We start from the raw sequence: 23266 nt of genomic DNA, 5'->3' as shown, positions 1-23266 counted from the left end.
CCTGTCAAAACCCTACCCATCCTTCTAGGTCCACCTAAAAGTTGCTTCATCCATGAAGTCTTCCCACTGCCTCTGAGCAAGGAGTGATGGTCTCTCCTCTGTACTCCCATTGTAAGTTGTTTGTGGCTGTCAGTGTTTACCTGATATTATTGCTACCTCTGTTGTTTACCGACTAGGGCCCTTATAGGGCTGGATTAGTCTTGTTCATTCCCAAATTCCCAAAGTAGACTGGCCTAGGATCCACACATAGTAGGTCCTTGGTAAATGTCAGCTTACCATGGTGACCCCCACTTTCTATCTCTGACCTCTGCCAAATCCAGGGCTCATGCAACTGCGCCAAAGTCCTGCCTGAGGTGGGGGCTGGCCCAACCCCGGGATTTGTTCTCAGCTGTCCCTCTCACTGTCACGCAGCCGTTCGTTTGGCACCGGCTGCAGGAAGATTGGATGGGAGGAGGCAGGGCCTGGACCAGCAGACAGACGGTGCTGCTGCCTGAGCAAACAGAGATGTCAGCGTTGATGTGGGGGAGCGGGGCTGCTCGTTAGAGCTGCTAAACTGCTGTCACAGGCTGGCTCCTCTTCAGTGACAGGGTCACCTCTCCCCACCTGGGTCCCCTGCTTGCTCACCACCCCTGTCCTCTCTGCTGACAGCACTGACCTGTCAGGGCGCTGCTCTCACTCACTAATCCAAAGGCCACAGAGCGTCAGGGCCGTCTCCACAGAATACAAGGCCATTTGTCTTTCAGGAGGGATGGCCTCTCTCTCGGGGGACTGCTTACAGCCTCCTGTCACTCTACAACTGCAGTCAGAGGAATCAGGGGAGAGTGCTAGCTTGGGCCAAGCTTGACCTTGGATTTGGGGTGTCTGGAACCTTTTGCACTTGAGGCAATGAGCTCTACCTAAGTGAAGTCTCAATTAAAACAGTAACTCACTACCTGGATGGAGTGTGGCAGGCCACAGAGAGTTGAATCCACATTTGAATCCCACAGGCCTGTAGATTACAGAGATGCTGGTCACTGGGGCCCCGGGGGTGAAGGTGGGTGCGCACCACCAGCTTTGGTGCAGGCAGTTTGCACAGTCACTTTTGGGAAGATATATGTCCTTTGGAACTTTTTCACATTGACCTAATGCAGTAATAAAGCAAGTGAAAGTACACAGCCTTTGAAGTTGAACTACCAGGGTTCAAATCCCAGCTTGGCTAAGTGATAGGTGAACTTGAGTATGTTTCTTAACTTTTCTGGATGCATTTCCTTATCCATAACGTGAGCATTCACAGACCTTGTGCAGATGATACGAGATAATACAGGTAAAGCACATGGAAGAGTTTCCAGTGTGTCGTAAATGCCTAATAAGCTCTGCTTATCCACTAGAATGGAAGCTTCCAGAAGACAGGAATCTTATTCATATCAACCATCTCAATGTGCCTCGTGGGATCTCAATTAACGCTGTGGAGTGAATATATGTTCATCTAGCAGTAAGCTTCAGGATGACTGGACAATACATTTCCCCCTATTCTCCTGGGTCCCACAATATCTACTCTATCACTCTGCATGCAATAGATGCTTAATGACTAATGATACATTTAAGCACAAGGCATCCTGGCAATTCTTAACCAATGACCACATTTAGATTTCTCAATCTTCTGGAGCCACTCTTAGGCTCTGGCTAAGTCACCCCTCCCAGAGCTCAGCAGCTTGACCCAACATAAGGAAGCATGGGAAGGGTCCAGGACTAGATGTTAGGAGACTTGAGTACTATCCTAGATCTTTTTAATATATTTTATTGATTTTTTACAGAGAGGAATGGAGAGGGATAGAGAGTTAGAAACATCGATGAGAGAGAAACATCGATCCTACTGGGAATGTGCCCGCAACCAAGGTACATGCCCTTGACCGGAATCGAACCTGGGACCTTTAAGTCCGCAGGCCGACGCTCTATCCACTGAGCCAAACCGGTTAGGGTTATCCTAGATCTTTAATGATTTCACCATTTGGCGCTGGACAAGTCACCGTCTGTCTCTGAGCCTCAGTTTCCACATGGGTAGCGTGAGAGGTTGGTCGGATGCATTTCCAGATTGACTTAGTGTGAGCCTTATAGCATTCTGATTTTAAGGTGTGGGACTTTTGCCAGGACCTAAGTCTGGGCCCGTGTGTGATTCTGCAATTCCTTTCTCTGGATCAGGGACTCAGGAGCATACTTTCACTTGTGTCCTCAGGGCCAAACCAACATGAAAGTTGGAGGAGGTGTTATGGAGGCAGGGCCACCATCCCTTCGAGCTGACTCTGGATGAGAGGGCCACGGTGGAGAGGTTGAGGGCATTGCTGCAGCCACTGGCTGCCTGGTTGGAATGGTAGTGAGGGTGAATAATAACAAGAGTCCCATTTTCTGAACCACTCAGACCTAATCCCGGGCAGGAAACTCCATAATACCTCTTGGACAGCCCCTTACTCCCAAGAGGAAGCCAATGGTGGAGCATGGAGGGTGGGGCATGTGGGGGACATGATGAAGGGACTAAGAGCCAGCATTGTCAAGGGACCATGTTCTGTGCAGAAGTCTCACTGGAAAAGATCTAGGTGGAGCCCATTGAAAAACCCTCTTTCATCACCTACTGCACCTTGTAGCCCACATAGCACCCTTCAGCCAGCTATGACCTCCCTTTGGTACTGAAGTCTGGAAAACTCTGGAGTCTAAGGCTTTTCTGCCTTTGGAGTCTGTAGAGCAGGCACCCCATTTTCTCAAGTCTAATGGAGTCACCTGCCCCAACACAGTCATGCATGTCTGAGGGTAGGGCAGCTGCTGAAATCTCTGCTCTCCCAGCTCCCAGGGACTTTTGTGTCCTGTGTGATGGGGCAGCTTGGAGCCTGGACATGGCAGGGAGCACCCTGATTGCCAGGGTCAAGCTAAGGCTCTGTTGTGTGACTTTGGGTCATTTACTCTCTAAGACTCAGTTTTATTATTGACTAGAGGCCCGGCGCAGGAAAATTCATGCGGGGGGGGGTCCCTCAGTCTGACCTGTGCCCTCTTGCAGTGTGGGAGCCATCAGTTGGACATCCTTAGTGCTGCCAAGGAGGCGGGAGAGGCTCCTGCCATCACTGCTGCGCTCGCCACCTTCAGCCTGGCTTGTGGCTGAGCGGAGCTCCCCCTGTGGGAGTGCATCTGCCCCTGGTGGTCAGTGCACATCATAGCGCATCATTCAGCCATTAGGGTCAATTTGCATATTACCCTTTTATTATATAGGATAAAATAGGTAGTGTCCTGTTAAGAGCAAATGAAATACAGAGCATGAAAAAGATGTTTCAAGCTGTAAAGTGCTGGGCTTAATAAGAGGTGCAGTCCACCTCCTGGAGGGGGGCCCTCCCTTTGGAGCCATGGGCTCATTCTGACAGAACTTATTGTCTTCCCCAAGCAGCTCCTCCCTCCCTTCTAGAGCTCGTGGTTACAGTCTAATCCACCTAATTGAAAGACTGCTGGAACAGCCAAGGAATTTATCAAAGGGAAAGAGGAGATCCTGGTGCCATTTGGCTCCCTGCACATTTGTCCTTTCAAATCCTTTTACATAATTCCATTTCTGCATTAGAGGCAAGACTGGGGTTTTACATGAGAGGAAGAGACAGGGAGAGGAAAGCAGAGAGCAAGGGATGGGGCCAGATGCTGGGGGAGAGCTGAGGCTGTTGGGGTCTGAGGTTGGACCCATTCGGGGCTGTCTTGGGTGGGAGAGGCCATGGCAATGGCAGGAAGCAGCCAAGACAGGGGAGCACTGCCCAGCTAAGAAGGGAGCTTGCTTAGAAGGTAAGGGGAGGTGATGCCAGGCAATTGCAGCTCTTCTGTCTCTCATGGATGAGGAGGCTCAGACTGCCCTGGAGCCAGCTTTCTCACCTGCCACTCCCTGCACAGAAGTCAGGATAACCCTTGGTACCCATTCTCAAAAGACTATGCCCCAAATGAGGGTGGAGAGGTGGGGATGGTGGTAGAGGCCTGACCAGAAATTCTTCTAGGAGGATCCAACCCAGTCTGACATAGGGAAGACAGAATTTCCAGGGAGGAGACTGAAGGCCATGGACATTAGGAGAGGAACTGGATGGAGGGGAAATGCAGAGTGTGAAAAGGACAGGGCCACACCTACTATATAGTGGATGCTATTTACAAACTAAAAAATTCCATCCCAAAGTAACTCCAGGAGGGGGTTACTGATCTCTCTTTAGGAGAGAAGAAACTGTATGTTGGAGAAATGTGTGTTTCCCAGCCAGCATAGCTCAATGGTTGAGTGTTGACCTATGAACCAGGTCAGGGTTCAATTCCCAGTGGGGGGCGTGCCAGAGGCAACATATGTAATTCTCACAATGACTATTGCGAGTCATTATTCTTACCCCTGTTTACAGAGGTAAGTATTGAAGCTTACCTAGGAAATGTAGATTGTGCCTTTCCCACCTTGATCCACTCTCTGAGGCTCCACGTTCATGGGCCCTATTGTTGGAGGGAGTACTGGTTACACACGAGGAGACTATGCCAACCAAGAAAAACATCAGCACCGTGGACAGGGTCCAAGGACTGCTCAAGACCCAATACTCTAACAGTGATGGCGAACCTATGACACGCGTGTCAGCACTGACACGCGTAGCCATTTCTGATGACACGCGGTCGCTGAGGCGGCCGCATGCCAAGGATGAAACATTTGCTGCTCCTGAGGATGAAACATTTGCGAAATGTTTTTTCCTCAAAGTGACACACTACCCGAGTTATGCTCAGTTTTTTGGCGAAGTTTGACACACCAAGCTCAAAAGGTTGCCCATCACTGTAATCTAATAGATAAGGTGGTGGAATCCAGGGCTATGGCGTGGCATTAGTAATTCTAAGATGATGTAATTTGGGGTACCAATGAACTTGAGCTCACAGACCACCAGGATGGCCTGTGTCTGTTGTATTTGGAGATAGGACTTTTCAAGCAGAAGAGATTAATAAAAGTGTTTCAGAGAGGCTCCAGGCCATCCTACCTTTGAGAGGCTGAGAAAAGCTTTACAGAGCCTATAAATGAAGATATATTAGCCAAGAGGAGATATAGCACAGGTGAGGTACATATTGAAGGGGGGGTGGTGGTGGAATGGGCTGGGAGAGTGCCAGAATAAGACGCCTCTGACTTCTGAGGGGTAGCATGGGAGGTCCTGAGCAGGTCACTGAAGATAGCCTCATAATTTTGCCTTTGGCTGGGACCTGTGTTGGAGTCAGGGTGGGGTGGGAATATTGGTCAGTGAATTCTCCATTACTGAGAAATCTGTTCATGAAAGTGGTCACACAAAGACACATTCACAAAGGGGACACCAGGGGAGAGAGGAAGGCACATGGACACACATAGCACTAATATGCATGGAAATGTATGAAGGACCTGCTTGCACTTTTATCCACACACATGCTGTTGGCTGGCCATCACAGGATGGTACCTGAAGGCCAAGAATGATGATGATGATGACGATGATGATGATGATGACGACTTCCAGCTGGCTAGGTCTTTTGATTTCCTCCTAAAAATTCTGTGAAGTAGAAAATATTCTTGCCATTTCTCAGATGAGAAAACTGAGGCATGAGGAGGGTTAAACAACTTGCCCAAGATTATGCAGGTAGTAGGAGCATAACTGCAACTTGAGGAGTCCAGGTCTTTCAATTTCACGTCAAGAGCCACTTCTGCACCTCAGATGAAGCTGGTGGTCCAGGCAGCCCTGTTCCGTGGGCCCAGGTCAGCTTCTCAGGGCATGGGAGAGTCAGGCCAAGGGGAGTCAATGCAATTGGGAGGGTTTCTCTAAAGCAGTGGTTCTCAACCTTTCTAATGTCGCGACCGTTTAATACAGTTCCTCATGTTGTGGTGACCCCCAACCATAAAATTATTTTCGTTGCTACCTCATAACTGTAATTTTGCTACTGTTATGAATCGTAATGTAAATACCTGTGTTTTCCGATGGTCTTAGGCAACCCTGCTAGCGGTTCTCAACCTGTGGGAAAGGTTGAGAACCACTGCTCTAAAGAGCACAGGCCCTGGAGAAGGTAGACTCAGGCGTGAATATTGCTCATAGCTGTGTGATCTTGGGCAAATTCATCAGCTTCTCTGAGGTGATATTTTTCAGCAGCAAAATGGGATGAACAAAATCCATTCCACAAGTTGTATGAAATAAGAGGAAAAATACAAATGGCTCAAGTCAGTGTGAAGAGTTACAAAGGAGTCTGTCTATCCTGAGTGTCCATGAGGGGTGAGGTCTATCGAACAGGTGGTGGCGAGGGGCAGCAGAGTGTCAGTGGAGGAGAAGTGCAAGGGGACTTCAAAGGGGTTTTCTCAACCTGGGAGCTTGACTTCTTTCAGACCCAAAGGATCTCAGCCCTCGAGAGGCCAAGTAGGACCTCAGGCAGATACCTGTCCGGCTGGAGGCCAGCGCCGGGCAGTGACAGGGCTTGCAGGGGACAGCCTGATGAGGTTTTGTGCCTAGAACCCCAGGTAGGGGAAGAGACACCAGGTTCTCTTGGGGCTCTGCCTGCAGTTTTCTGCCATCAGCAGGCAGGACACAGGCTCCGCATGGGCCCCGGTGCATATGAGGCACCACCTCTTCAAGGTTTAACGTGCTGAAGAGCCATTGGACCCTGACGCGGACAAGTTCTCAGTTGGTAGCTTTGATTATTGTTAAGACTAGGTCACACTTGCTTATTAGCAATTATGCGTGGCCTCTCCAGGGTGCTATGGCTTTCTGCCTTCCTTCCTTTCTTCTCCTGGGGAGGCAGGTTTGCGGTCTGTGGCCTTCAGGTGGCTGGGGAAGCAGCATAGACCACACAGGTGGCCCCCCTGCGGCCCTTGGCGGCCTGGCCTTGCTTAGATCCCAGGGGGCTGCCTGCTTCTTCTCAGAGGGAGGGCGTTCTGGCAGGAACTGGGAGGCTTGGAGGGCTGACTGCTAGCCCAGCTCCCTTCACAGAGCACCTTTGCTCTCATGCCTCATTTCCTTCTGTTGCCATCCCCATTTTACAGCCTTAGAGGGGTAAGCAGCAGTCACCTCTTAGAGAGCCTAGCCGGTGTGCACCCCCTTCCTGCTGAACTGGCCCCTGAAGGCTTGGGCCTGACCTCCATGGAAATACCACATGGCCTCCACCCTCCCCTCCCCTCACTCCATCCCTGTAGCTGCCTGGTCCCATGGAAATACCACATGGCCTCCACCTACCCCTCCCCTCACTCCATCCCTACAGCTGCTGGTCCGGGTGGATTCCTGGCCCACGCTGGGCCACTCAGGGGCTATCTTCGGGAATTGGAGAGTCAGGACACAGTTGGTGGAACGTTGCATCTGGGAGATGATGGAGAACAGGAACTGGGGTGGCCCATTTGAATCATAAAGAAAGCCAGTCTCTAGGGAGAGACATGAGAAATAGATTCACAGAGGCAGGGAGAGGGGGGAGAGAAGGCAAAAGAGGAGAGGGAGGGAGAGGGAGAGAGAGAGGGAGAGGGAGAGAAAAAGAGGGAGCGGGAGAGGGAGAGAGAATGGGAAGCCACGGAAAGACCCAGAATCACCCCTGTCCTTTGCACCACTTCCTTGGGAGTCCTGGCTGTACTGGCTGCCCTCAGGTTCCCAGAGGTAATCTGTGTCCTTTTCTTGCTTGAGAGCTTCCCAGCCCTAAGCCCTTAGCAAGCCCAGCCCTGGAGGTCAGAGGCCAGGGGGCTCCAGTGTCCCTTCAGAGGCCGGGGGCTGGCTAGGCTCCTGGAGAGGGGCAGGTGCAGCTCTGGTTCCAGCTGCAGAAAGGAGAAGGGAGGTGCCCACCACAGACCGCCGCAGTGGCCATTATCCCCTGAGGAACCTTTCGGAAGGACCGGCCCCCCGCCCCCAGCCCAGGAAAGCCTAGCACAGGCGACACTCAGGCAAACGGAGAGGGAGGCACGTGCCGGCAGCCCTGCCTCTGGCCTGGTTTTTAAGAAGGGAAGGGAAAAGTGAACATGAGTAATGGGCCTGGAATGAGGCATACGAGATAACACTGAATAATAACACGTCAAAAACTACAAGATGTATTTTTTTATTTCCCAGTGGAGTTTCCATTGCGCTAATCCATCACTGTAGAGCAGGCGAGATTAGGCTTCCCCCCAAAACCTCTGGGAGATAAATGTGAGTAAATTAGGGTTTATTATATTATTTGGGGCGATATCATTCCAAGTGGGCCCTTATTAAATCACTGCCTCCGGCCGGCTCCGCCCGCCGGCCCGGCCTCGGCACCTGGCTTCCCTCTCCCGCTGAAGCTGCTCTGTGTTTCTGTCTCTCCCGGTTTCCGGGTGGGGGCGGGGTGCCCCCGGCGAGAGCTGCAAGGGAGGCTGAGGCGCTGCTGGGGGGCCTTCCCAGGAGCACAGAAGCACAGACTCCTGCGTTGCAGAGAAGCATGTAAATGGAGGTACCCAGCCTACACCCTCACTTCAGAGCTGGGAAACTGAGGCCCAAGGAGGGAACGCGAGTGTCCTTAGGTCACTCATGGCTGGGGATGGAGTCGAGACTGGCACCCGTGCTGACTCCCAGACCAGTGTGCCCCGGTCTCCCGGGCCAGCAGCAGAAGCGCTGGAATCTCGGGGATCTGCTGGTCCACCGTGGGACCCTCCCGTCACCCAGAGGAGGCAGGACAGATGGTTGGGTGAACTGAGGCGAGTGACTTTCTGAGCCTTTGTCTTTATGCTGAAAGGCTTGCAAGGACTGGGCGGTTTCCAGACGGCGGTTAGCAGTGGCACTCTGTCGGGAACCTTATTGGAAGTCTAATATGTCCCATCGTTAAAGAGGAGCCACCCGGACGGAAGAGGAGGACTGGAGATCGGGAGGCCCTTCCTCAGTTTCCCCCTACCGTTCCCCACCTGGTTTGAAACGAGTGGGCCCAGTTTCAGCTTCTGACCCTGGGTTCACCCTGCGGGGCCCTGGCACCCTCATGGAGTCCTGCTCACTCTCCCAGGACGAATGCCACGTGGCTCCCAGCGCTGAGGCTGCGGGAACTCCGCAAGACCCACCCCTGCCGCCTCGGTCCCGGTGCGATTCCAGGAGCTCAGCCCCGAGGTAAGCACGCGGGTCTCCATTTCCTAGCTGTGTGATCCTGCCAAGTTATTGCTACTCTTTTTAACCTCCGAGTCTTGCTTATCATCTCTAAAATGGGCTAATAATAATTTGAGCTCATAAGGCAGTGAGGTTTAAGTGAAAAAATACATATAAAATAGCCCGGAGCCCAGCATGTGGTGAGTTATTGTTACGGTATGCTTTTCATTATGAACACCTTGGTGTTTTTTAGTGAGGCTTACATAGGACTTATTACAGAATGCAATAGATGCTAACAAATGGATACATGGTAACTGCCATTCTATGAGTTATTATGATAACAGCCACTACGGGGAACCAATTGTGAATACATTCCTGTCCCCACTCTCAAGGGACCTTCAATTCCTGCTCACCCACTGGGACACGGGCACTAATGCTGCCCCCGACTGGGCTCTGGGCTTCAGCGGGGACAGGGGAGCCTGGGCGAGGAAGGCAGGCGCTCAGCACAGGCGTCAGCAAAGGCTTCGGAGAGGAGGCGATTGCTCTTCTCTCGCTGCGCCAATGGCACAAACCACGCAGTGCAGACAGTACCGATGCACGAGAGACAGCGTGCGTGGCCACCTGGTCTGGGGGGCGTGGAGGGGGGGGGCGACGGGAACTGGTGCCCAGTGCGTGCTGGGCTCCTGTGTGGCAAGAAGGGAGGAAGTACAGGGCCAATGTCCGTACCAGTGCTAACCTGAACTTCAGAAATGGCTGCAATGGCAATTCTTGTTATGTGTATTTTACCACAATTTAAAAAATAAAATGGTGAAAAAGCACACAACAAGATCCCATGCACCACGCTTGCTGATGCCCCTGTTCCCGAGGCCAGAGTCTGGCCTGGCGCAGCACCCTCAGGGGGAAGTCTCACAGGGGGCCCTGGGGGAAACCCACTTCTACACTCAGCGGCTATTGGATGCTGTCAGCCTGAGGTCCCTGTTTCCTTGCTGAAGGTTTGCTGGCGGTCGGTCGCTGTGGCTCCCAGAAGCTGCTCTGGGGTCCTCTCCCCTGGGCTCCTGCCACCTTCACCCCTGGTATCAGGGCCAAATCCGGCTCTGCTTCCCTCGCCCCCACTGCCCTCTGTGCCCAGCAGGAGGAGCTCTGCTTTCAAAGGCCGGGTGCTGAGGTCCGCCACCTGCATCGCCTCTTCTCTTAAGGTCACTGATTTGAGACTTCAAGTCCATCTGCCAAGTTCCCCACAGTGGCACCTCGGTTAGAGTTTGAAGGAATGATCGGGGGAGGATCTTGCGGGGTGTTTTAGAACCCTGTCTCCCAGGGGATGTGTTCTTAGACGGGGGGTGGAAGGATAAACAGGATTTCAAAGGGTGAAGAAGGGCATTCCTGGCAGAGAGCCCAGAGTGTGAGATGAGACACGCCCAGGGCTGGACTGAGTGCCTGGGGGTGGGGTGCTGGGCTGGGAGGTGAGGTCAGCCTGGGTGGCCGCATGAGGTGCTGAAGCTCCCCGCTGGCCGGGCGGGGGCGGGGGGACTTTGAAGGTGTTTAGGACAGGAACAACCACCTGGGATGGCTTTGGATGAGACAGAGTGCAAGTGTGTGTGTGTGTGCGCGCGCGCACACACACACACACACACACACACACACACACACACACCTGAGTGCACTCCGGGGACCTCTTTGGACCAGAGCAGTCTGGGAAAAAGCAGAAATGTTCTCCTTTTCCCTGCAGAAGAGGGGTGTGGTTTCTTTCTCCCTTCATCCGTTATTCTCCATCTGTTCATTATAGAGTGCCTACTGTGTGCTAGACCCCTGAAACAGTGCTTCTGAGGACACAGCAGTGAGCAGGATGGGCGTGATCCCTCTCCTCTACGTGCAGCTCAGAGTCTGGAGAGGAGAGAGGAGATGCCTACACAGAGCGGGGTGTAGTGACAGGGGAGACATTGTGTGCTATGGGAGCCCCGAGGGGCCCCTCACTCCAGGGCCTGGTTTGAAGTGGATGGAGCAGGAGCCCCCAAGGGTCAAAGAGTGGGAGAGTGAGGGAGGCCAGTGCAAGGCCCTCCAGGGGGTGCTCGCCCTTTGCCAGGAGGTCCATGCCGGCCTGAAATGCATGATTCTGGGGGGGGGAGGGGGCAAAAGGAGGTACAACACTGTTTGATCAGAGCCTGGCCCCCAGGAGAGAGCTAAGTGTCGCTTTGCTGGCAGCTGCAGCGAAGGGTACGATCATTAGAAGGTGGCATTTCACATGGAAATGGTTTCCATCAGCCAGTGACATTTTCCTGTTCCTTCTGGTCAGGAGACCTTTCAGTGCCACAGACTCAAATGACTCAAGCTCCAAAACTCCCTCCCGCTGGGAAAGAAACCCAGACGAGTCACCCTGGGGTGACATCTGCATTAGCCGCGGTTAAAAAAGCAGATGAACTAGTGGGTACAGCAAGGCCGCAGGGTGTGTGTGAGGTCCCAGAACACAGTGTCTGCGTCCTGTGCAAGCCTCCCCCAAGCCTGGGCCGCTGGGAGGAGGGACTTAGGACTCAAGCCTCTGGGGAAGTTTACAAGGCTCCTCCCTCATAGAGCCCAGAGGATTGTTCTGGGGAGACCCTAGGAAGGAACAGCACTTTCTGAGCGGCCAGGACTGGGTGAACCTCGAAGGTCCTCACTCTCAGGGGATATTCCACCAGAGATACAGAGAACAGTGATGCAGACAAGCACAGAGCAAGTGCCAGGGGCGGGGCCATGGAGGGCCCTTCAGGGATAGGTCAGCTGGGCTGGTCCAAGCTGAGCAAGCAGGGCAGCTCGGGCTATAGGTGGCGGGGGGGAGGGGGTGCACATCGCAGTAGAGAGACCTGGGGAGATGCAGAGGACAGCATCCTGGACCTGAAGTTGCAATCAATGGGCTGCAGTCTGGCTGTGCCACCTCCTAAGCACACACCTTGATGGGAATCTCACATCCGTCCGAACCTCAGTCTTCTTACCCACACAGGAGGAGTCCGGGGATGAAGCTCTGTGTGTGCACTATCTCACTTAACCTTCAGGCACCTCTGTGAGCGAAGTGCTACTGGACTTGCCATTTCACAGATGAGGAAGGTGAGGCTTGGGCCAACTAATTGGTACCTAGCCACACAGCTGGCGCAGGGACTTGGCCTTGTGCTCCGTCTAGCTGTTAAGCCAGGCCTCAGCCACTACTCCACGTTGCCTTCCAGTTCCTGCCAGGCCGTTCCTGCCAGGCCTCGTTCCCAGGATCAATGTGAAGATCTGAAGAGGTCATGACGGCACACACAGTGGAAGGGACCCAGCAAGGTTCCCATGGAGGACACGGCTGTGTGGCCTGGGGCCCAGGACAGCCACTTCTCCGGGCACCACCCCCTCCCCTGCAGCCCTCGCTGGGCCGCTCCTGGGGACCGTGCCGGCTGGTGCCCTCTCTGCCTGCGTCTGCCGCTGCTAAACTTTACACTGGGCTCTGTCATTAGCCCAACAACAAGCTCCCTGTTTGACTAGCCCTGTCCAAATTTGCTTGGCGTGAGCAGGCGCCCATGGTGAGTAAACGGTTCTCTGTTGATATTTGAGCACTAATGAAGAGGCAGCGAGCAGGGCCCATTAATAACTGAGGAGATGATTGTGTTTGCAGAAGGCCTGTATACAGCATGTCAGCCTGCCCAGACGGGCCGCCTCCTTATTGATTTCCCAATAAGCCGCTGCGGCACAGCCCGCGGCATGCTCTGGGCATCCGGGGCCGAGTCTCCCTTCCCTGGGTGCTGCAGCCCCACAGAGGCTCTCAGCCTGGTCTCTGGTGAGAGTGGGGGCTTCATCCATTCTCCCTTGGTTCATTCAACATGCATGGATCGAGCATCTTTTATTCATGGGCTTCCTTACAAGTCCCTATTCTGACCCAGAAACAAAGCCACCCTTGACCTTAACTGGGATCATGGTCCCTGAGACCTCTGGGCAGACACATGGGCAAAAGCTGATTCTGCATGGACCTCTGACCGTCACTATCAGCTGCCCATCAGGACCAATTGCCTGACCTGTGATGGGAGGTGGCCCTCTGGCGGGCCTTTGGGGGCGCCATCTTTCTTCCCATGTTATCCTTTGGCCCTGAAATCCAACAGGCTCAGCTTGAGGATAGAGATGGAGAAGGGCTGCAGGGCAGAGCTGGGGCCCACTCCTTATCCCCACTGGGAACCTTCCAGATCCTGGTTCTGGGAAGATGGCATAGCAGGTCCAGGGCCAGGGCCCCAGGAGGGCTGCCAGGACCCCCAGACAGAGCCTACTGTGGGGGGGATTTCTAGTCTGTCTTGCTGGAATGTCAGGATGACTAAGGCCTATCTGAGGAACCTATAGTCTAGTAGGGGAGGTCGACCAGTGAACAAACAACTGGAGAAAAATGTAATATGTTGAAAAGCATGAGCCAGGGCTGTGGGAGCAGAGAGGGGGGTGCTAGAAGGCAGGGTACTGCACCCCAGAGGAGAGGACATTTGAGTGGGTCCTTTATGGCTGGATAGAGGTTTGTAGAAGCCACGGTGACTGCTCCCACTGGTGGGGGAGGAAAGGAGAAAGTCTGCCATTGACTGTGTCCTGCAAAGAGGCCTGGACTTGTGTCCACTGACCAGAGTAGGTTTTTTGGGGGAGGATTTTGTTAGGCAGGTCCTTGACTTGGAGTTGGGGTGCTGGGGTTGAACCTAGGGTGAGAGGCCCCTAGAAAAACACCTCCTGGACTGGGTGTTGGTGTCCATGGCTCCCCTCCATTAGATTACCCCAGGGAAAGATGGGGGCAGGTGGGGGTGGAGAAGGAGACTCAGGCTCCCAGCAGCCCTGCCATTCGTTCGGAGAAGGAGCCCCATGTCCTGATCTGTAGGATGGAGCAGACAGCACCAGCTTGCCCAGAGGAGAGCAGCCACTGGGCCATAGAGTCAAAAGTGCTTTAAAGAAACAGCGCAGTGCTGAGAGGCGGCCAGGACTCCAGAAAACAGCAGCCCAGGCTTCACACACACCTACACACTGGCTCCTTCCCCACCTCACCTCACCGATCTCCTCTTGCTTCAGCGCTGGGCAGAGCCCACCAGCAGATAACTGAGAGGGAACTGGATTTGCAGGAGCCCAGGGCCAGATTATGATGCTGGAGACCAAGACATGAGCGAGAAGGGTGAGGAAGACGCCTGCGCTCACCCCGAGGAAGCCAGCCTGGCACTGTGTTCCTTCTCCTGGGACGCAGAGGCCCCTGGCAGGGCTGCGGCTTGAGGACCCTCAAACAGGGCCGGAGCTCCTGGGATCAAGGGGGCTGTCGGAGTCCCCTGGGGGGCCTGGAGGAGTTCTGAGGAGCGAGAGTCTAGCCCACGGGGCCTGCTCCCTCAGCCTTTGGTTCTGGCCCAAACTACCTCCCTTCTTCTCTTCCACCGTCTAGTTCCAGAAAGCCCAGCCAGGGGCTGCAGAGGGGCGGCCCTTCTGTGGCCGAAATCCCTCCGTCAGTGGCAGTCTTCGACCCGATTCTGACGGATAGAGGAGGTCCCATTAGCAGTAGTGATCGCCTTCCCACCGCCCTCATGGCCACACTCCTTGTGCTACTTGTCTCTCATTGAGAGCTGGAAGCACCAGCCCACTCCCCCACCAACGCCTGTGCCCTGGCCCGGGTTGGCACCGCAGTGTGAAGTGGAGCCGTGCTGCTTCCATCTGGCCCTTCCCGGGATGGGGCCTTCTCTGTGCTGGGCTCCGGCCTGTATCAGCACCAGGAGCGGGTCTTTGGTAAGAGAGTGCAAAGCGAAAGGGACCCTGTTAGCAACAGTGGTGAGTCTCAGATACGCCATGAGGGGTGGTCAATATCCCGTGGGGGGATGGCTTCCCCCCTCAGCGTTCTCCCTGGGCCCATGTGGCACTGCAGCCCTTTCAGCTCCTTCTCTATGGTTACCCTTTAACGGCGCAACCCCCAAATTTCTGGCATCAAAGTTACTGTCTTTCCCCTCCCCACCCAACTCCTCCTCGTGACTCCCCAGCTTCTCAGAAGGCCGCCCACAGTGCCCGCGCAGCCAAATGGAAACCCTGAAGTTCCTCGGGCACCTGGCACTCTTGCTCTCTCGCTCCTCCCATCTAATCAGGAGCCAGGTGTTTAGATGCCTACAGTTCTGATTTTGGTTATGCTTTGACCCAAACACACTGTGTGGCTCCCCTATGGCTCCCCAGTGAAGTTCAAGCTCCTCAGCTGGGCAGGCCAGGCCTGTGGTCGGCCTCCAGCCTCTCCTCCCAGCTGAGCTTGTTGGTCGCCTTCTCCTGGGACCCACACCGCTTGGCTCAGGCCGCCTCCTCTCCTGGTGGGTCAGGCCACCTTCTCTTGTGTGCTCTGCCCCACCCACTGTCCGTGCTTGGCGGTCTGGCTCAAATATCAGTTCCCTCCATGGGAACAGGAAGAGCTCGCCGCTGACCACTGAGAAGGCTGGGCTGGCAAGCGCCGCTTAGAACACATGCAGATGCACGGGCTTCTGATACTTTCACGTGGGATGAACTTTGCACTCCAGAGCGCAGGCCTTTCCCTGCCGGGGCAGACTTTGCCCCGATGGAGAGAAGAGCAGTGCGGGCTCATGGAAGGCAGGGAGCCCAGGCCACTCTTGGGCTCATCTGGAGAGAGGCAGTAACTGGGAGCCGGAGGGGAGGCAGAGCCGCTCTCACTGCTGTGGAAAGCGCTTCGTGCGGGCCTGCGGTTCCGACGTGAGCCTTGGCTTACAGAAGAGCACAGCCACTGGGAGAGAGGGCGGAGACCGCGGCTGGAGACACAGTGAGCGGCCTCTGCCTCGGGGCTGGAGGAGAGAAAGGGGCTGTGAGGAGCAGGGGGCCATGGCAGAGCCTCCCTCTGCAGAGCCGGATGGGGCGCGGGTGGCAGCGTGGGTGTGGGCACATAAGGCTCAGTGGAAGCAGCGGGCTCTCCCTCTGTCTTTATGTCCGTGTTGTGTGTGTGTGTGTGTGTGTGTGTGTGGGGGGTCGTTCTGGGCTGCTGGGAAGGGATTGGATTCGTCCTGTTTATCCACATGCGCCTGTCCTCCTTACACCGCCCAGGGCGAGGCAGCAATCACTGCCGTTCACCTGCGTCCCCGCCTGGCCCACCTCTAAGTTCCTGAGCCACGGCAGATGCCACGGACAGCTTCAGGGTGCTCAGAAAGCCCGGGCCAGGGCTTCTCCTGAGAAGGTGCAGCGATGTTCCCGTTAGAGATACCCCAGCTGCTCCCAGCTACACCCGACCCCCGCCCCTTCCTCAGAGACACCTCCCGGAGCGGCTCCTCCGCTCCCACTGGCTGCAGTTCAAGCCCCTTACACAGCGCGGGGGCCTCGCCCCGTTACCCTGCTCATCTTCTTAATCGGGTTTGGTGTATGTTCCTCATGTGCCAGGCACTCCAGCCCCGCCAGGCAGCTCCTTGTCCTTGACCGTCCTGCTGCGCTTTTGCAAAGGCTGAGCCCAGCACCCTCTGTCTCACTGGGAACTGCGCCCACGGCCAGAGACCCAGCTCTCAGGTGGCCTTCCTCGCAGCTCTGCTGGCTGCTCTGTCCTGGGGTCTGTCTCGGACACTGTGGGCAGCCTGCCAACCCCCATCTTTGTCTTTACAATCCATGGAGACCCTGCTTGTCTGGCACTCACCCCTCTCCTGCACACGCACACGGTGGCTCCGGGGGAGCGGCTCCCATCACTGAAGTAAGCCCAGTCCCCTGGCCAGCGACTGGGGAGGAACCGGGAGTGCAGTCTGCATTGTCACCAATAAGACGCACAGAGCCAAGGAGCTTCTGAAAACAGGCTGCTTGCTTCTGGAAGACTCTACAGGGAGAGGTCTGCCTTCTTTGTGCACTGCGTGCTGTCAGGTCTGGAGGGATGCCTTGACCCACGGCAGCTCATCTTGTCACCAGACAGGAGAAGTCCAAGCAGGGGCGAGCACAGAGGGGGTCCGCTGGGCGCTGGGACTCCTGCCACACCCCTGAGCCCTGGGGGAGCCAGCTCGGGTCCCTGACCTCTGCTCTTCCTGCCACGCGAACCAGCAGGGCCCTTATGATTGAAGTCATTCTTGCAAAGGGACTTTGTGACTTGCCACAGCATGCTGACTGGTGCAGTTCAATAGGACCCGGACACCCTGTGAGATGGCAGCATATTCCAGACCCGCGGTCCTCCCAGCAGGCTGTGGTGGTCAGGGCTCTGCCCCGGACCCGAGGCCACCAGTGCAGGTGGGAATGAATAAGCGAATGGGTGAACTCCAGGCTCACTCGGTCTTTCTCTGTAGGGTATTCTGCCTTGTAGCCTGTTTTATTATCAGTTCTCTCTCCCTCCAAAAGTGTCAAGTCCTTCACAAGCAGCCTGTCCCCGCTCCCCTCTTGGGGTGGCTGGCATGGGGCAGAGAAGCCCAGGCAGGGGCTTGCTTGCTGCTGTGCAGTGGGCTGGGATCAGCAGGGGTCACAGATCGGGACCCCTGGCTCCCAGGTGGGCACCGCCATGTGCCAGGAGCTGTGCTAAGTATGCAGTGATACATGGCAGACAGCCCCTGCCTTCAGATCTGACTTTCTAGTCAGACAGATACCGGAGGAAACACGGGAGTAGGGTCTAAACCATAGCAACAGTGTGAGCCGCTGCATACACTCGGGGAGCAAGCACACCCACACTTGAAATCAGGTTGCCTGAGAGCATGCCTTCCTGACTAGCAATAAGCCTGGGATTCCTCTCTTGAGGCTCCCCCAGGCCCTCGCACTGCTCAGTGATCCTGGGGGCATCGTGGCCCAAATGGGGTTGCCTTCTTGCCATCACCTGGCGCAGAGAGAGCTGCAGCCTGAGGGCCAGCATGGCTGTGACTGGCTGTGGCTTCTCCTACTGACAGAGCCCACAGGCTCTTGTCCTCTGACCCTAGGCCTCCGCCAGACCATAGTGGAGCCTCAATTTTGGGCTTCAAACCTGCAGCACTCATGGGTCAAACTCATATCTCAGCCATTGCTACCAAAGTGCCAGCTGTGCAAGGCTCTCCGGCCCGGAGGACTTGTGCACCTACACAGGTTTGCCCACACCTGCCCTCTCCTGGGCACTTCTGTGTCCTTGACTCAGGCCGAGGTCACTCACCTGGACACCCTCTTTCCTTAAGATAATTCTACTTTAGGGGCCTGGGTTTGTAGGCCGTTAGTCCAGCCTCAGACCGCCCTGACGCCATTCAACCATCTCCTCCCCAAAGCACTGGCTCCAGGAGTCCAAAGGTGAGACACATTTCGCTAAATCGCTAAAACCAAACCCAACCCCCAAAACACAGGTTTTGTTTTCTATTTCAATCCCTTAAACAATACACTTCTTCTAGCCTCAAGTGACCCTGGGTGGGGCAAAGATCAGCCTTAAAGGGACGCGGCCTATGTAAGGTCAACGAAATTAGTAAAGAGGACGCAAGAGGTCTTTGCAGAGTGGGTGTGTGTGGAGTGAGAGGAAAGCAAAGGAGAGAGGACCGAGGAGCAAGGACTCCCACCCCACCCCAATGTTTATTATGAAAATTGTAAAGTATACAGAGAAGTTGAAAGAAATTTTCAGTGAATACTCAACCCACCTACTCCATCACAAATCTATCTATTCATCCATCCATCCATCCATCCGCTTTACTGATGAACAGCGTAGCGTTTAATTTTTTTTAAACCATAAACTTTACCTATCGTAAGTGTACACGTCACTGAATTTGTATGTTTAAGCAGTTGTGCCACTATTACCACAAGCCTGTGCGCTGTCATCACTGTTCCCACCCAGCACCACGCTGCTTTCAGCCTCTGTGGGTTTAGTGGAAATTTAGTGCAAATAGAATCATATAATAGATGGTCTGTGTGTCTGGCTGATTTTCCTTGGCATAGTGTTTCTGAGGCTCACAAACAGTGGTCTGTCCCTCCCTGTGGCTGAGGCATGGTCCGTTGGCCGGATGTACCACAGTTTGTGCATTCACTGAATGGTGGACATTTGGACTGTGTCCAGTTTGGGGCTGTTATGAATTATTCTGTTGCGAACCTTCCTGTATAAGCCTTTGTGTGCACATGTGTTTTCCTTGCAAGGTTTTAAAGACTAAACAGGAGCTGACGAGGTTGTTAAAGCCGAGGAAAAGATTCCTGGCAGGATGCGTAGTATGCGCAAATGGTCAGAAAATGCAGGCGCCTGGTGTACGCAGGGAGGCGGTAGCTCAGTATTATAGGGAAGGCAAAACAGCAACAACTCTTTTCCTCTACCAATCTGGGGTTCCTTGCCTGGGGACATGAAAATTAGAAAAAAGGTAAGTTAACAAGAGAAAAACAGTTAAAATACACATTGCTCATACACATGGGGTAACTCGGTGATGAGTAACTCAAATGAGGTGGTTAGAACTTGGGCTTATGTAGCATCTTAACAAAATAAAAATTTTTTGTGTGTGTTTAAATAATTCTGTATTGTTGAAAGTATTACGTATGTCCCCCTTTCCCCCACGTTACCTCCCCCTCTGCCCCCCCCCCCCCCGCAGGCCTTCACCTCCCTATTGTGCCCATGGGCCATGCATATATGCACACAAGATCTTTGGTTGATTACCTCCCACCCACCCTCCCTCCCCTGCCTTCCCTCCGAGATTCCGCATTCTTCCATGCTTCCATGTCTCTGGATCCACTCTGTTCGTCAGTTTATTTTGTTACTTAAGTTCCACATATGAGTGAGATTATGTGATATTTGTCTTTCTCTGACTGACTTACTTCACTTAAGAAAGCAATAAATTTGTAGAGAAGTGACAAGACAAAGAACAGGGTTTAGGCTTTTACAGGTGGCCCGCCGTGGGAAGGTAAATAATGGAAGGGAAGGGTTGTTTAGTGAGATTTACTATGTAGATTCCTCTGGTGCCAGCTCTGGGCCGATAAGAGCCGGAGTTGTCTCCTGTGATTAAGCATCATCCTGCCTTCCTGCCGGAGAGGGAGGTGGAGGGTTTGTCCTGTGTCTGTTTTTTTAAAAATTGCCTTCAGCTTAAAGGAATCCTGATGCCACCGTAGCACGTTTTGGGGTAGCACACTCTGAACCCCTTCAGTGCCATGGGGGAGTGTCATAGAGAGGGAGGCAGAGGCTGGACCTCAGAGCCTGGGGCGTTGTGCTGGGGACAGGGTGTTGGATTGTATCTTGACGGCTCTAAGGAACCTCAGCGTTTTATAGGGATCAACATGGTCAGATGCGCTTTGTAGAAGGAGCACAGGCCTGCAGCACTGAGTGAGGGCCAGCCAGGATGGCTTATAGTTATTCGGTGAGAGATAAAAGGCCCTAAACCCGGTTTGGGGTGGAGGTCTATAGGGGGGCGTCAGAAGGGTAGTGGTGGGGGGGGCGGTGAATTGGATAAATTGAGACTCTGTGTTTGTGTGTCCTTGGGGAGAGAAGGCATGGGGTATGGAGAGGACAGCCTAGCAATTCAACCTGCCCACAGCCCCACAGCACCCCGTCTCCAGGGAGGAGGCAGCCCCCAGCCCTCTGGGCGGTGTATGGCTCTCAAGGTTAGCGCCATGGGGGTCAGCGCTGTTTAAATGTTGATGATGGAGACGGTGGGAACAGCTCAGATTTCTAATTAAGATTGAAGAACGTACCTGGCTTACAAGTGGTTCTGAGGAATGTATGATTTGATTAGCCTGTTTTCTCCGGGCACTTTAATTTCTGGATTAGTGAATGGGGCCTCTGACTACAGTGGGGCCACTTGCTCACCATACATGGTTGGAACCTTGCCGGGAATGAGGATGGAGGGGGAGGGGAGGCAGCCAGCGGTGAGGGAGCCCTGACCAGAGTGAGGCTACTTTCTCCCCTTCCTGCACTTCAGAACAAGAGTGAAGGGTGCCCACTGGGGCTAGAAAGTGCCTGTATCCCTGGCTGGTCAGGTGGTTGGGCGCGGTCCCATGCATCAAAAGGTCGCAGGTCCGATTCCAGTCAGGGCACATGCCCAGGTTGTGAGCTCGATCCTCAGTAGAGGCCGGGCAGAAGGCAGCCCATGGATGTTCCCCTCTCGCTCTCTTTCCCTTCCTCTCTCATGACTTTTTAAAAAAAGTGCCCACATATTGACTATCAAACGTGCTCACCTGCATCTCATTTATTTCTATCCAGAGCCACCAAAGGCAGGGCCATCTCACTCCTGAGAGTTGGAGAGGCCTGGTGCCAGGGAAGGTCTCCTTGCCTCTGTCCTTCTCCCAGGCCCCAGGCTGCTTGCTTCTCCCCATTTTACCCATGTCCGCTGGGAATTCAACCAACATTGTTAGCACTGTTTTCGGAATTACGGGGGAGAAAGACACGTGTGGTCTAATCTCTGCTTCCCAGAGGGTGGGTACTCCCCTCTATCCAGCCCCTCCCACCCCATTAGATTTCATCTAATCTTTTCCTGCCTTCGAGGAGGAGGGCGAGGGGCTCAGCCACATCCACGAAAACAACAGGACGTGTCTTTGGGCAAAACTGCTTGTGGATGGATCAATGCTCACTTTAAGGAAAGCAGCAGGAGCAACAGTGTAGGCAAGAGCTGCATGCATTTAAAAGTCTCATCCCAGACACGCTAAGGGTGGGCTGGAGGGACTGCCAGGACCTGGAGAGGGCACCCGGGCTCTGCCTCAGCATTGCTACCAACCAGGGGGGACCCAGGGCATACCCTCCCCCCCCCCCCCCCCCCCCCCCCCCCCGCCGCAACACCTCTGAGCCCCAGTGGCTCGTCAGGGCCTACTGAGATGATGTATATTGCCGCACTTGTAAATGGCAATGAGCTCTGCCCTCCATTCACTGTTACTTTTCTAAGCATCACTGTGGTTATTCCGAGGGAGCAGTGAGGTGTGTCCACTGCGGGGACCCGGGCTTGGCTGCTTCCAGCTGGTTACCTGATGGGAGACCCTTCCCAGCCTGGGCCTTGGAGTCAGCATCCCCAAGAAGATGGGAGAAAGAACTAAATATTCAGCCTGGGTTTCAGACGCCCAGGGCAATATCACTCTGAGCATAAGGCTGAGATCTGCCAGAATCACTGCCTGGTACACCGCCTGGTAAACCCGCTCTGAGTTTGTGTTTGCGCCCAAGAACCTTCAGTCCTGGCCTGGGCCTTGGAGGAGGCAGGGATTGGGCAACAAGGTCTCTAGTCAGTGGGGGCCATGGTTCTTGGGGCAGCCAGGGATTGGGCGGGGGGAGGGGCAGTGGCAGGGGATGGGCAGCAAATCCTGCAAGATTCAGGAAGACATGGCTTAGGGCGGTGGGTGTCAGCACGGAGAACCACTGCACCCCCACCGCGCCCACTCCCTCAGGACTCCTACACCTCAAGACCCACAGCGCCTCCTCAGAGCCCTTCCTGGGCACCCCCGTGCCCTTACCGGAGCGGGATGGGCACATCTGCAGTTAGCTGTGTCTGTGCCTGCTCCTCTTCCTCCCCATCGCTGTCCTCGCGTCCGGACCTCCGGAGGGCCTGGGAGAGGCAGAGCCGGGAGGGGTGGGGCGCACACAGGCGCAGTCCCCGCACCGTCCTCCGCGCGCTCCCTGCTGCGCAGCGCCGGCTGGCCAGGGCCACTGGGGCTCCCGCGCTGGGGAAAGCGTGTTGGGACAGGGCTAAGGGTAATGATCACTTCGGTCGCGTTTTGTCTTCGCAGCGCTTTACAAGCGCCACCTAATTAGCCCGCGGGGAGGAGCGACGCCACCAAAACGCTAGCTCTGTTACCCATTTCTACCCGGCCTGGAGCGCTGCCAGGGCTGGGGGTGGGGGTGGGGGTGGGGTGGACGGGTGCCTTGGCTGAGGCGCCTCCTCCCGATCCTCCCCGCTCCCCACTCCCTGTCTTTCCCGCTCTAGATGGCGAGGACCCCGCGGCGAGTTGGAGTAACTTCACCAATTTCATCCAATCTCCGCGGCGATCACGACGCTGGGCTCTGGGCTCAGAGTGGTTCAGTGACACGTCCAAGACCTCACTGCCCATATGGGGGCGCTGGGATTCAAACCCGGATCCCCGAACCTAAAAGCTCCAGGTTTCACTACCTCCCTGGAGCCTCGCGGTCCCCGAGAGGCGAGGTCGTGGGCAGCGGCGACGGCGGGCGGCGGGCGGCGGGCGGCAGTGCGCGCGCTCCCGGCCAGGCGACACTGTTGCCAACGCAAAGCTCCTCTCTACACCTGAGGCGGGACAGCTGTGCATCAATATTTATTCGGAACTCCGGGGAAACCTGGAAGAAATGTAATTATCTCAGCTCAATCAGTGCGGATTAGCATAACATCCAGTCACCCATCAGACGGAGAGTTTGATTTCGGGGATCAAAGCGCCGCGCTGTAGCCGCTGAT

General features: G+C 54.8%; 1 pseudogene across 1 annotated transcript in view; it reads right to left on the bottom strand.

Moving 5' to 3' along the window:
* Window positions 1–23266, bottom strand: part of LOC307110218 (polypeptide N-acetylgalactosaminyltransferase 11-like) — a 96154-nt pseudogene that overhangs the window by 5600 nt on the left and 67288 nt on the right. The window contains exon 2 of the transcript in view: window positions 22317–22408. The product of the transcript in view is annotated as a polypeptide N-acetylgalactosaminyltransferase 11-like (transcript). The remainder of the gene's footprint in view (window positions 1–22316; window positions 22409–23266) is intronic.

Source organism: Cnephaeus nilssonii, assembly GCF_951640355.1.
Source record: "Cnephaeus nilssonii genome assembly, chromosome: 13".
NCBI classification, from domain to species: domain Eukaryota; kingdom Metazoa; phylum Chordata; class Mammalia; order Chiroptera; family Vespertilionidae; genus Cnephaeus; species Cnephaeus nilssonii.
This window is presented reverse-complemented; position numbering and strand designations above follow the sequence as displayed.